Here is a 13,428-nt window from a genome sequence, read left to right as displayed (position 1 = left end):
CCTGGCACACAGAGAACCCAGCACTCATTGTAACCAGCACTCATTGTATCTAACACTCTCTGCACCTAGCACACTCTGCACCTAGCACACTCTGCACCTAGCACACTCTGCTCCTAGCACACTCTGCTCCTAGCACACTCTGCTCCTAGCACACTCTGCACCTAGCACACTCTGCACCAAGCACACTCTGCACCTAGCACACTCTGCACCTAGCACACGCTGCACCCAGCACACGCTGCACCCAGCACACGCTGCACCTAGCACACGCTGCACCTGGCACACGCTGAACCTGGCACACGCTGAACCTGGCACACGCTGAACCTGGCACACGCTGAACCTAGTACACGCTGTACCTAGCACACGCTGTACCTAGCACACACTGTACCTAGCACACCTTGTACCTAGCACGTACTGTACCTAGCCCGCAATGAACCTAGCACACACTGTACCTAGCATACGCTGTACCTAGCACACACTGTACCTAGCACACATAATACCTAGCACCCACTGTACCTAGCTCACACTGTACCTAGCACACGCCGTACCAGGCACCCCCCTTGCCTGGCACATGCAGTACCTAGCACACATTGAACCTAGCACACGCTGTACCTAGCACCCGCTGTACCTAGCACACGCTGATCCTAGCACACACTGTACCTAGCTCACACCGTACCTAGCTCACACTGTACCTAGCACATGCCGTACCAGGCACCCCCCTTGCCTGGCACCTGCAGTACCTAGCACACATTGAACCTAGCAAACGCTGTACCTAGCACACGCTGTTCCTAGCACACGCTGTACCTAGTACACGCTGTACCTAGCACACGCTGTACCTAGCACACATTGTACCTAGCACACATTGTACCTAGCACACATTATACCTAGCACATAGAGTACCTAGCACACAGAGTACCTAGCACACAGAGTGCCCAGCACACACCGTACCTAGCACACACCGTACCCGGCACCCACCTTGCCTAGCACACTCTGCTCCTAGCACACTCTGCACCTAGCACACTCTGCACCAAGCACACTCTGCACCTAGCACACTCTGCACCTAGCACACGCTGCACCCAGCACACGCTGCACCCAGCACACGCTGCACCTAGCACACGCTGCACCTAGCACACGCTGCACCTGGCACACGCTGAACCTGGCACACGCTGAACCTGGCACACGCTGAACCTGGCACACGCTGAACCTAGTACACGCTGTACCTAGCACACGCTGTACCTAGCACACACTGTACCTAGCACACCTTGTACCTAGCACGTACTGTACCTAGCCCGCAATGAACCTAGCACACACTGTACCTAGCATACGCTGTACCTAGCACACACTGTACCTAGCACACATAATACCTAGCACCCACTGTACCTAGCTCACACTGTACCTAGCACACGCCGTACCAGGCACCCCCCTTGCCTGGCACATGCAGTACCTAGCACACATTGAACCTAGCACACGCTGTACCTAGCACCCGCTGTACCTAGCACACGCTGATCCTAGCACACACTGTACCTAGCTCACACCGTACCTAGCTCACACTGTACCTAGCACATGCCGTACCAGGCACCCCCCTTGCCTGGCACCTGCAGTACCTAGCACACATTGAACCTAGCACACGCTGTACCTAGCACACGCTGTTCCTAGCACACGCTGTACCTAGTACACGCTGTACCTAGCACACGCTGTACCTAGCACACATTGTACCTAGCACACATTGTACCTAGCACACATTATACCTAGCACATAGAGTACCTAGCACACAGAGTACCTAGCACACAGAGTGCCCAGCACACACCGTACCTAGCACACACCGTACCCGGCACCCACCTTGCCTAGCACACGCAGCACCTAGCACACACTGAACCTAACACACACTGTACCTAGCAAGCATTGTACCTAGCACTCACAGTACCCAGCACGCACTGCACGCCTAGTACCCAGCACACACTATACCTAGCATACATTATACCTAGTACACACAATACCCAGCACACACTGCACTCGTAGTGCCCAGCACACACGGTACCCATCGAACACGGGGCCCAGCACACACAGCACCCAGCACACATGGCACCCAACACATACAGCACTCAGCACACACGGTACCCAACACATGCGTATTCAGCCCACATTATACCCAGCACACATTACACCTAGCATGCACTGTACCTAGCACCCACTGTACCTAGCACACGCCGTACCTAGCACATGCCTTGCCTAGCACACGATGAATGGAATGTAAAGTGGAAGCATAGATAAGTAAAACATGGTTATATTGGGCATAGTGCACTAGAGGGGCATAGTTAATTTAATGAGTTATAGCTGACAAATTGAAATACATAGACCAGAGGCTTTTCTAGGGGAATCAGCAATGAGTATCGCTAATCTAGGTTTAGAAAGGCTACTGAACCAATGTGACAATAAACAATATCTCAACTCCAATAGCATTATTACAACTTAAAATAAATGCTACAGCCATCTGCTAAACCAGGTGTACATAGTGGTAGTTCCATATAAACCAAAAACATTTAGTGAAGTAATGCTTTTAGAACACTTAACTTGGTACTTAATGGCACCTGAGCAGGAATAAACATATATACACACAAGCACATACATATGTAAATACATAAACACATACATACATATTATTTGTAAAATTATAACCCCTAGTACATATATCGCACCTAATTTGTATTGCCAGAGAGCCGTATGTGTATAGAATAAAGCTGCTGTTTAACTGACTCTGGTAATCACCCTGACTCAATATGAACTATTGCTCAGAGAAGATGAAGCACATGATGTTAGGTTGTCGGAGGAGAATAGAAACATGGACCCCAGCACATCACAGCTAGTCGTTTCTCACTATGCTCTAGTAAATGTCCGGAGTATGATTACGCTGTTGGGACCATAATGCCCTGGGTCACTGCGCTCTGGGTATTGTTGATATCTCTGCGAACCTTCCACAGATAAAGCGCAGTAGCCTGCATGTCAATCTCACGCAGATTAAAGGCTCCTCATCATAACGTAGGTCGCACACTCCGAATAGTAGAGCTCTGGGCAAACAAATATGAGGGCGCAGTCCGATGGCCTCTTAGCTCCGCTATGCAGCTCCAAAGCTCTGTGAAAGCGTGGGTCTGCAAGATAGTGCGTCTATGTTGCGTAGCTGTCTTTAGGCTTTTAGATGGATTTTGGCACATGAGTCAGTCGTTCTTTTACTGCCCCAGAATCAGTAAAAACTTGGTAACCACTTCCCACATACAGATAAGATCACAGTTTTGGTGGATTTATGCCATTTTATGAGGTGGTGTTGCCCTTGAGATGAGGAGCTTATTTAAATCACGGCCATCTGTTTGCCGGAATTATAACTTTTAAGGCACCTGCTGTTAGTTGGCTCCTTTACTCCCAGTTTTAATCTGAATAGCCATTAAATTGTTCCCCTAACACTGAAAGTTTCAGCATGCTGTGAGATGGAGCAGTAAGTAAGTGTTGCTAGGTTCTCATAAGGCCTCAGTCAGTAAGGCACATGACATTAAATTTTGTGATCATGTCTGATATTTAGGTCTTTTTAAAAGATAGCATATGTAGCATAGTAAAACTTGTCTAATGTATGACCCGGTGGTTTGGGCTATCATTTAGAGTGTGCAGCTCACGTATTGATTAAGGGTGCCAAGTGTAGGAGCACCAGCAGCGTGAACAATTATGGTCATATTTATATAGTCTGCCAACGAGACTGTTCCGCAGACAGTAATTACTGATTGTCCTCACCGGGAATCATGCCGCTTAGTACTCATGGTCAGACAGGCATTTGGAATCCCTGTGTCTCCCTGGTGCGTGATAACTAGCTCTTTCTCAGGCTTAAAAAATGGCAACCGGAGTATAGGCCCCGAACCGGAGCGCTATGTAACTGTATAGTCCAGGGACGAAAATCACATCTGTCGCATCCGGTCACATCTCTAAGGATCCTACAAGGCAATGTGTAGCGGCTATCACCTTATTTAGCTCTGATTAAAGGTGATCTTATGTGTCGGCACTCAGAGCTCCCTTGTATTGCGGCCATACCTCACGGCTGCAGGCTCCGCCCCCATGAAATACTTTTTATGAAAGACTTTTTATTTTATTATTATTTTTTGTATACAGAATAGACTGTCTATATAGCTGAGCGCCTTTTAACTTTTATTGAGTGCTTTTTTCTCAAATATATATATATTTGTGTATGTATGTGTGCCCATACATATGTACACATATAAACGCATATATATGCATATATACATACACACACATACAAATATACACACACACACATATATATATATACACCTTAGAGCCCTCCCCAGACATATATATATATGTGTGTGTGTGTGTGTGTATGTGTACAATACTATATTTTAATATGTTTTACAAGTTTTTTTGTTATACTTTTATTCTAGTCCTAACACTTTACTTCAGGTCTGAAGTGACACAATTTTTTTTAACACTGTTATGTGTTAAGCTAGTGCGCAGCCCATAACTCGCAACATGTGATATAATTTATGTTTAGCACAGTCGCTATATATCTATTTAAAGTATAGGACATGCTAAAGAGATGTTTGCTGTGCTAAACATTCTCTAGTAACTGCATTAACATGGACTTTTAACAACCAGAGCGTGTGTGTATTTTTAGCATCGGCCCACAATATTGCTAGGGCAACCTTCTCTATCAATAGCACTCCGCTTGTAATCTGGGCCTAAAACGCTGAATAATACCACCCAGACTAATTTTTAGATTAGGTGGAAAATATTTTAACCCATAACACCACAAGAACCGGAAATCTTTAGAATAAGTACCAGAGTTGTAAGAAACAAAAGGCTCCAGTCTCTAAACGTAAAAAATGAAAAAGTGCCCATATATTTTTCTTTTTACAGAAAAACACAGATTTACCATGCTGATTTTCCTTGGTAAGCTGCCTACATCAGTGAATTCTGTAACTGAGAGTTACATTATATGGCGTTAGCATACAGCCATTTAACAGTAACCCCCTGACTGCTAGGTTGGCCTGTAACCATGCTTATATTAAATGTGTAGGGAGGTCTTGCAGAAACATTGTATAAGATTGTAAATGTCTCACTCCTTCAGTTGATACTTACTAAAACCCTAATGCAGCCTAGGTTGGTATTTATATACAATAAACTATAAAAAATAGTTTTATGATTATATTTTCCATAGACTAGTCAGAAATACTACAATGTTTCTGCCTCATATTGCCCAGTCTTCTTGCAAACCAATAATATATTTCATAGGATGTTTGATTAAGTAGCCAGTTCCGTCCCAATGAATGGGTTAATGCCATCATGAGAAAATATAATCAGTGTTGCCAATATACAAAACAAATGGTCCTCTTTCCAACACAGGCCTCCCAAAACCACAATTACCACAGAAAGTATATCTTAAGTAATGCATCTTAAAATTTGCAGGCAATGTTATAAACACAGCTGTGCAAAGGTTAGCATATAAAAAAAGAATTCTATCCAATTAGCACGCTCCAAGCTGTTTAAAAGCCCCATTGGCACTTTAACTTGTTTTGGTCAAGAACATTTAAATAGCTTTTTTTCTTTACTGCTTTAGATTTTATGCTTTTATGAAAAATGAATTTTCCGTAACATGAATGGGTTTCATTTCCATTTCAATGGAGAGTTTGTTTTTTTCCCCATTAAATTGTCCCAGTTACTATTATATTATTGTATTGAAAATAACAATTGCCACAGGTGCTGAATTAAAAATTTGTCATAATAGTTAGAAGAAGAAAAAAGGTAAACAAAGTAGAATAATGTAATGTAAATAACTTTAATATGTATTGTATGTTTAATATGAATATAGCTTTTGCATGATATCATACTGTAGCTGTCTCATTACCTGAAATATAGTGATTTGTAGTAATTAAAATGTTATGCACTTAAAGGGACATGGAAGTCAAAATTAAACTATTGTGATTCAGATACTTCATACAATTTTATAAATGAAACTTTAAAATGTATCTTTACCAAATTTGCCACTTTCTCTAGGTAGCCTCTGTTGTTGCTTAGTCCCTTTCCATGAGAGCATATTTAGGTAGGCACAGGAGCGTGTCTTGAGCACTATATTATCAGTAATGTTAGCCCCAATGTTTGTTAAGATGCTGACTGAATCAATTTGGTAATGAATTATTTAAAACTTTATTAACATTAACAATTGAAGTAGCTGCAAAGTCTCATATCCTAAACCCCAATTAGGGACATACGGCTCAGCCTTCCACACAACCCCTGGCCAGTAGCTTCAGTAGCTACTCTTATTCTAATGGAGTGCTAACTAATATTACCAGGTTGCAGACCTGCCTTTTTCAGCTGCCTTTTTGAGTTCCCTTGATCCATGTACAAAGGACCCTTACTGTTTGGTAATACCAATTAGGCATAACTTGAGAAGCAATAAAGGGACAGTCTACTTGAAACTGTTATTGTTTAAAAAGATAAATAATCCCTTTATTACCTATTCCCCAGTATTGCATAACCAACACTGACATAGTAATATACTTTTTACCACTATGCTTACCCATGTCTAAGCCACTGCAGACGGCCCCTTATCGCAGTACTTTTTACAATGTTGCATTTTAGCCACTCAGTGCTGGTTCTTGTATAACCATTACCATTCTCCATGTGAGTGAGCACAATGTTATCTGTATGTCACACATGAACTAGCACTGTCTAGCTGTTGTGTAAGATTTAAAAAGCTAATAAAAAGATACAGCCTGCAGGGGCTTAGAAACAGGCAACCCATAGAGGTTATAAAGTATAATAATATAACAAAGTTGGTTATGCAAAGCTGGGGAATGGGTAGTAAAGGGATTATCTAATTTTTTTTATTAGCTTTATTCATTATTTAAAAATGAGATACAGAAACAGGAGTCACAGCTCCACTTAAAAACAATACAAGCCAATTCCAGTTTTAACAGAAATTATAGTACAAGAAACATCACATTTTTATAATGCCCAGGAAATAGTACCTAAATAGTTAAAACAAAAGGGGCTAGATTACGAGTGGAGGCTAGACAGAGGCCTTTTACACACATTGGGTTTCCCTCATATTACGTTGAAAGTAAAAAGTTTATGCGTTAGTGAAAACCCGATGTACGCTAAAAAAATATCATGACCGTGTTACATTTTTTCCCGTAGACTTCAATGTAGTGAGAAAACTGGAGAGAGACAAAGCTAACACCCATACTCACACACTAACCCAACCAGATTTATTCAAGTGTGCTCAACTCAACATGAATTACGAATATTTCACATTCCAATACTCTTCACATAGAAGAATATTTTCTATTTATTCTTAAATAAATATTTCTGTAATGTGATGATGATTTTTTGGTAACATATAAATCTGTAACTAGATAGATAGATAGATAGATAGATAGATAGATAGATAGATAGATAGATAGATATAAACACACACACACACACACACAAATATATATATATATATATATATGACTATCTATTTAAAAATATATAGAACAGTTTCTATTGTGTGAAAAACATTGGAATGTAAAATATTTTCACTACATACATTGTTAAACACATTATTAAATATTGTTCTTAGATGCAATTATTTTCTATTTCAAGACCAGTTCTATTTGCAGGGGACTGCCATGGGTTCCAATGTCGCTCCAACCTACACCAATATTTTCATGAATACATTTAAAGAATATTTCATATATGACCATCTAGTGTTTCTTCTGTATGGCGCCACTTGGTGGCGCTATATAGAAGATATATTTGGCGTATGGTTGGGCGACATTGGAACCCTGGAGGATTTTGTTAAGGATCTTAACAACGCCTCACAGCATATAAAGTTTAAGATAAACGTAAGTGAAGAGAGAATCGATTTCTTGGATACTACGGTATACAAAGAAGGTAATGTGCTGGTGGTTGATCTCTTTAAAAAAAGAAACTGATTGTAGCAATTTATTGCATTTTACTAGTGCACATCCTCCTTCTCTGGTGAAGAGTTTACCCAAGGGCCAATTTATGCAAGTGAGACGGATTGTCTCTGATTAAAATTTGATTGAGGAGAGGCTTACGGAGATTGGTGAACACTTCATCCAAAGAGGATACCCTGTAGACCTGAATACAAGTGAAATAGCAACTGTATTGGAGACCCCTAGAGATACTTTGTTGAAAACAAAACCAAAGGCTGCTAAAACCCCTAGGATGATCTTTGTAAATGAGTACTCCTCTTGGAGTAATCAAGTACAAAAAATACTGCGCAAACATTGGCATATACTGAAGGTCTCAAGTCCAGATGTAAGTGAGTTTGAAAATCTCAGCCTTTAGGAGAGGTAAAAATGTAAAGGATATGCTGGTCAAAGCAGATGTTGGCCCTAAAAAGGTCCTAAGTCAGAGCTTCATTGGAGAATTTTTTTTGGGATGCTTCCCCTGTTTAGGGTGCCAGAACTGTAATAGCATTATTAAAGGCCCAATTTATACACATCCCCATACAGGTAAAAAATACAAGCTGAAAGGTCACTACACATGTAATACAAATTTTGTGGGCTGGGGTATGTTGGTGAGACCACCCGCAGGGCCTGTAAACGAATAAATCAACATAAAAGTAATATAAGGACAGGGGAATTAGAGGCTCCAGTCTCAAATCATTTAATTACAGCAGGTAAACAAATAAACCAACTTAGGTTTCAAATTCTGGAACAGGTTGCATTGGATACATGAATTAGGGACTATGACCCCAGGTGCGATGAATAGAGAAATGGATTGGAATATATGTTTTTGAAATCCTAAGTAGAATATATACAATGGATGGGTGATAATACTGTGAAACCACTAGGTGGAGCTATTATTGTATGATTATATGTGCCTTGAAAAGCTGTTATATATGAGATATACCATTGTGCCTCCACTAGTTGGAGCTGTTACTATGTTATAATCTAATGATGTAAAGAAGGGGGTAACCCAGGTGTGGATAGGTGTGGCTTTGAGCCTATTTCTAGGCTGATTTTAATTGATTGAAAAATAGACATGACTAAGGATGTGAATCCGAAACGTTGTCACTTTACTATGTTGGCTTAAATAAATATTTTTTATTTTAACATTGGTGGTGCTGCTACCCCCCTTCTTTAGAAATTGTATTTACTGGAGACTGAGGTGCTGGTCTTGGGCAGCGTGCACACGTGCATATTTGCAAACCCTTAATCAGGGGTTATCTTGGTGCTGGAACACTCTGAACTTAATTATTAAATATTAATAGTGAATAAAAATGTTTTAGCATGTTTTCAGGTACTTGACTGTAAAGGGCTCCATTGCAAATATATATATATATATATATATATATATATATATATATATATTTATATAATAATACTTCTTGAGTAAAGGGCGCTCTCAGGATTTTTGAAGTCATAAAAAGTTTTTATTTCGGATAACAACAAACCTTCAGAGTCGACGTTCTTCAAGACAAACTTCATCTGTTGAACAAAAAAAATATATATATATATATATATACAGACACAATAAGGCAAACTAAAGTGAATAATAAACACCCAACACCATTATTATATTATTAGTCTGTACTGAACAATGTTATGTCAAGTCAAACCCCTAAAAAAAACAGAAACAGGACACGTGGGCCCAGAACCCTGAACATGAACACCATGAAAAATTCCAGTAGTATTATATGATAAGAGCAAACATTAAGCTGTGTACGCCTAAACCTGCCTCTTATTGAAATGCCAGAGCACTTGACACGGAGCATGACCACAATATGTAAGACACTAGTAGTATAAACCGTATAGTTATGCTACAGCGAGTATATGAAGTAATAAATACCAGATAAATACATATATTTACACCATGTTAGGCAAACCAATATTTGTACAACTGTAGTGTAAACCATAGTTTATAATGGGATTAAACGATACAGATTCACACATATAGATTCCTGGTGTGATGAGACTATAGAAAAAATAATACATTTATCAGCTCTCTATACTAACGAGCTATTATAAAACCGGAATATAACAACAGTAAAGAGCAAAAACGTTACTATGTAGCATATACAATGTATACCAACTTGGACACATTTATAATGTTGCCAAACAGATAACGGGTAAAAGTTAACATTGATGAAGAAAAAAATAATAATAAACACCTCGTAGCACTTAACGGCACATAGCCGTTTTGAGCAAAATAGAGTAATACTGTTACTTTCAACACGACTGTATCACATATAGCAAAAATGAGAAATAATTCAATAGGTCCAAAGCTTGCATTCAATCACCTACAGCTAACAAAGTGGCCGTAAAATATAGTGTGCAGTAACAGAACAATACGATATGCTATTAAGAGTTGAACTAACACCCGAGTCATACAATAAACCGTTACAATCGTGACACAGATTGAAAAGACAAACAATGTTACCTCTTTTCGGCATGTAGCCGTGCTCCACAAACTGGAAATTGCGTTATATTTACTGAAACACCGAAAGAGCTTTAAAACCACAAGGAACCAATGCTATTGGCCCAATTCTAGGGTGTGCGCAACTACGTAGCTACATCAGCTGTGACAATAGTGGTACAATCACGAAGCACATCTGAAAACCAATCCAGCACCGCGCATGCCCGATCACCGCAAGATCAAAAAAGGAAAACATTTCTCAAAGCGTAACCAGAGCTCAGCTATACACCAAAGATATCTAAATAGTGCCATGATGTAACGATATCACACATAACACCCAACGCGATAACCAGAAAGAAAGACAAAACATGTACCGAATGAAGAACTCCCGACCGTGTCAGTGTTGCTAAGCAACCGTCAGAGACAGTATGTGCTGTATTCACCTGTATAGACAGACAGACATGTCAAGCATGTAACTTTGCAAATCCACTATCTTACAGTATCCCAAAAACACTCTTTTCTGAGATATACCATGTAACCCACTACGTAAGCCTCTTAATATAATATAACATTTGACTACCAGGTGACTGTGACATAAATGTTACCACCAGACATAGAAAAATATACCAATCACCGTTACCACTCAATCAAATTTGACACCAGCACGTCAGGACAACACATAGCTTAATAGCACAATGGACTACACTAAGTGATAACCTTACATGGACCAAAGAAGAAAATGACAAGAGCCAAATGGTGTACAGGTGTAAATGATTACCATCACAAGGGCGACTGAGAGTACCGAAGTACTTCAATACAACTTTGGTAGTTTAAATAAAGTAAAACAAGATAAGAATAAAACAAAATAAGAATAAAATATGAAGAATAAATATGAATAGAAATACAAATAAAAATAATAATAAATATGCATTATAAACCAGGCCAGCTAAATGGTAATTTTCACATAAGGAGTTAGTAGAATAATGAATAGTCCAAGTGTGTATTCAGCCCGTGAGGACTAAGTGTATTGAGCCTGTAAATTCACCTACTCTCACAGCATAACAGTTCCTTGTGTCTATCACCACCTCATCTGGGCGGGACTACCATATCAATTAACATTGCTTTTAGGGAGGATATAGGATGATTAGACTCCAGAAAATGGCAGGCTACTGGTTGATCGGAGAGTCCTTCTTTCAATGTGGCCCTGATGGCACTTTTGTGATTAGCCAATCTTTCTCGAAAGGTGGTACTAGTTTTACCTACATAATATCTTCTGCATGGGCATGTAAGGAAATATACCACAAACTGGGATGTGCAGGTAAGTCTATGCCTAATCAAGTACGTCTTGTTAGAATGTGGGTGATGAAACTTCTGTCCTGTCAACAAAGAATTACAAGTGACACAGTTGCCGCATTTGAAGCAGCCCAACTTTGTTTTGGCCAACCAGGCCTTGGCACTACGCCAGGGATCCGTCTTCATCAGTAATGTTCTGAACTGTGTCACTTGTAATTATTTGTTGACAGGAAAGAAGTTTCATCACCCACATTCTAACAAGACGTACTTGATTAGGCATAGACTTACCTGCACATCCCAGTTTGTGGTATATTTCCTTACATGTCCATGCGGAAGATATTATGTAGGTAAAACTAGTACCACCTTTTGAGAAAGATTGGCTAATCACAAAAGTGCCATCAGGGCCGCATTGAAAGAAGGACTCTCCAATCAACCAGTAGCCCCCCATTTTCTGGAGTCTAATCATCCTATATCCTCCCTAAAAGCAATGTTAATTGGAATGGTAGTCCCGCCAAGAAGAGGTGGTGATAGACACAAGGAACTGTTATGCTGTGAGAGTAGGTGGATTTACAGGCTCAATACACTTATTCCTCACGGGCTGAATGTACACTTAGACTATTCATTATTCTAGTAATTCCTTATGTGAAAATTACCATTTAGCTGGCCTGGTTTATCATGCATATTTATTATTATATTTATTTGTATTTCTATTCATATTTATTCTTTATATTTTATTCTTATTTTGTTTTATTCTTATCTTGTTTTACTTTATTTAAACTACCAAAGGTGTATTGAAGTACTTTGGTACTCTCAGTCGCCGTTGTGCAGTTCCAGCATATGAGTAATCATTTACACCTGCAAAGCTCTAGGAATTTTAGTCTTTAAGTTTGTTTGTTTTTTGTTTTGGAATAAAAGGCAAAGCCAATTCTTGGTATCTATTTCAATAAATGTGAGGAAATGTGAGGATTGTAGAAGGTCCTTCCAATGTATCTACTGCTATAGGAATTCCAAAGTACTGAATGACTCTGCTCATAACTGATATCAAGTAAGCACACTGACTGGACGCTACTAGACCCACCAGCAGGAAATCGTCCAGTTAGTGCACCACTGTGTTTACAGCTGTTATTGTAACTACAACCAAATGCACAAATGAACTATACAATTTAAAAAGGGCACACAAAACTGAACAACCCTTGGTTAAGCATCTACCTACATAGTATTGACATCTCAAGCAGCAACCCATAAGATAAAAAACAGAATGACTGAACAAAGACTAACCTAAATGCAGACTCCATATTTATTTTAGCATTGTTCACTGAATAGCTGGATGAGACAAATGTTCAATAAGCCAGATTTTTTCTGCTTCTTTTTAAGGTACTAGCATAAGGCCTTCAAATGGTGGTTTGCTATAAAGCTCCAGTATGAATTCCTTTACTTCCTTCTTGTCATTCCTTCTCATGCAATGACTGAGGTAACTGATAAGAAGAGCACAAATTCCCTACTCCATGACAATGATTCATAGGTCTCCTAACAGGAATAAGAATCCCATGGATCAAATCTTGCTGAAGCAGCCAACAAACCAATGTACCTCTCTTTTTGCGAAAGATGGACAAAAGGACAGATGTTTAATGTACATTGGGCTCCCCCATAACCTTTATTGGTATCACCAGCATTCATCCCCCCTTTCAGCTACATTAAAGGCTATTCCAA

Source organism: Bombina bombina, chromosome 6, assembly GCF_027579735.1.
Source record: "Bombina bombina isolate aBomBom1 chromosome 6, aBomBom1.pri, whole genome shotgun sequence".
In the NCBI taxonomy this organism is placed as follows: Eukaryota; Metazoa; Chordata; class Amphibia; order Anura; family Bombinatoridae; genus Bombina; species Bombina bombina.
This window is presented reverse-complemented; position numbering follows the sequence as displayed.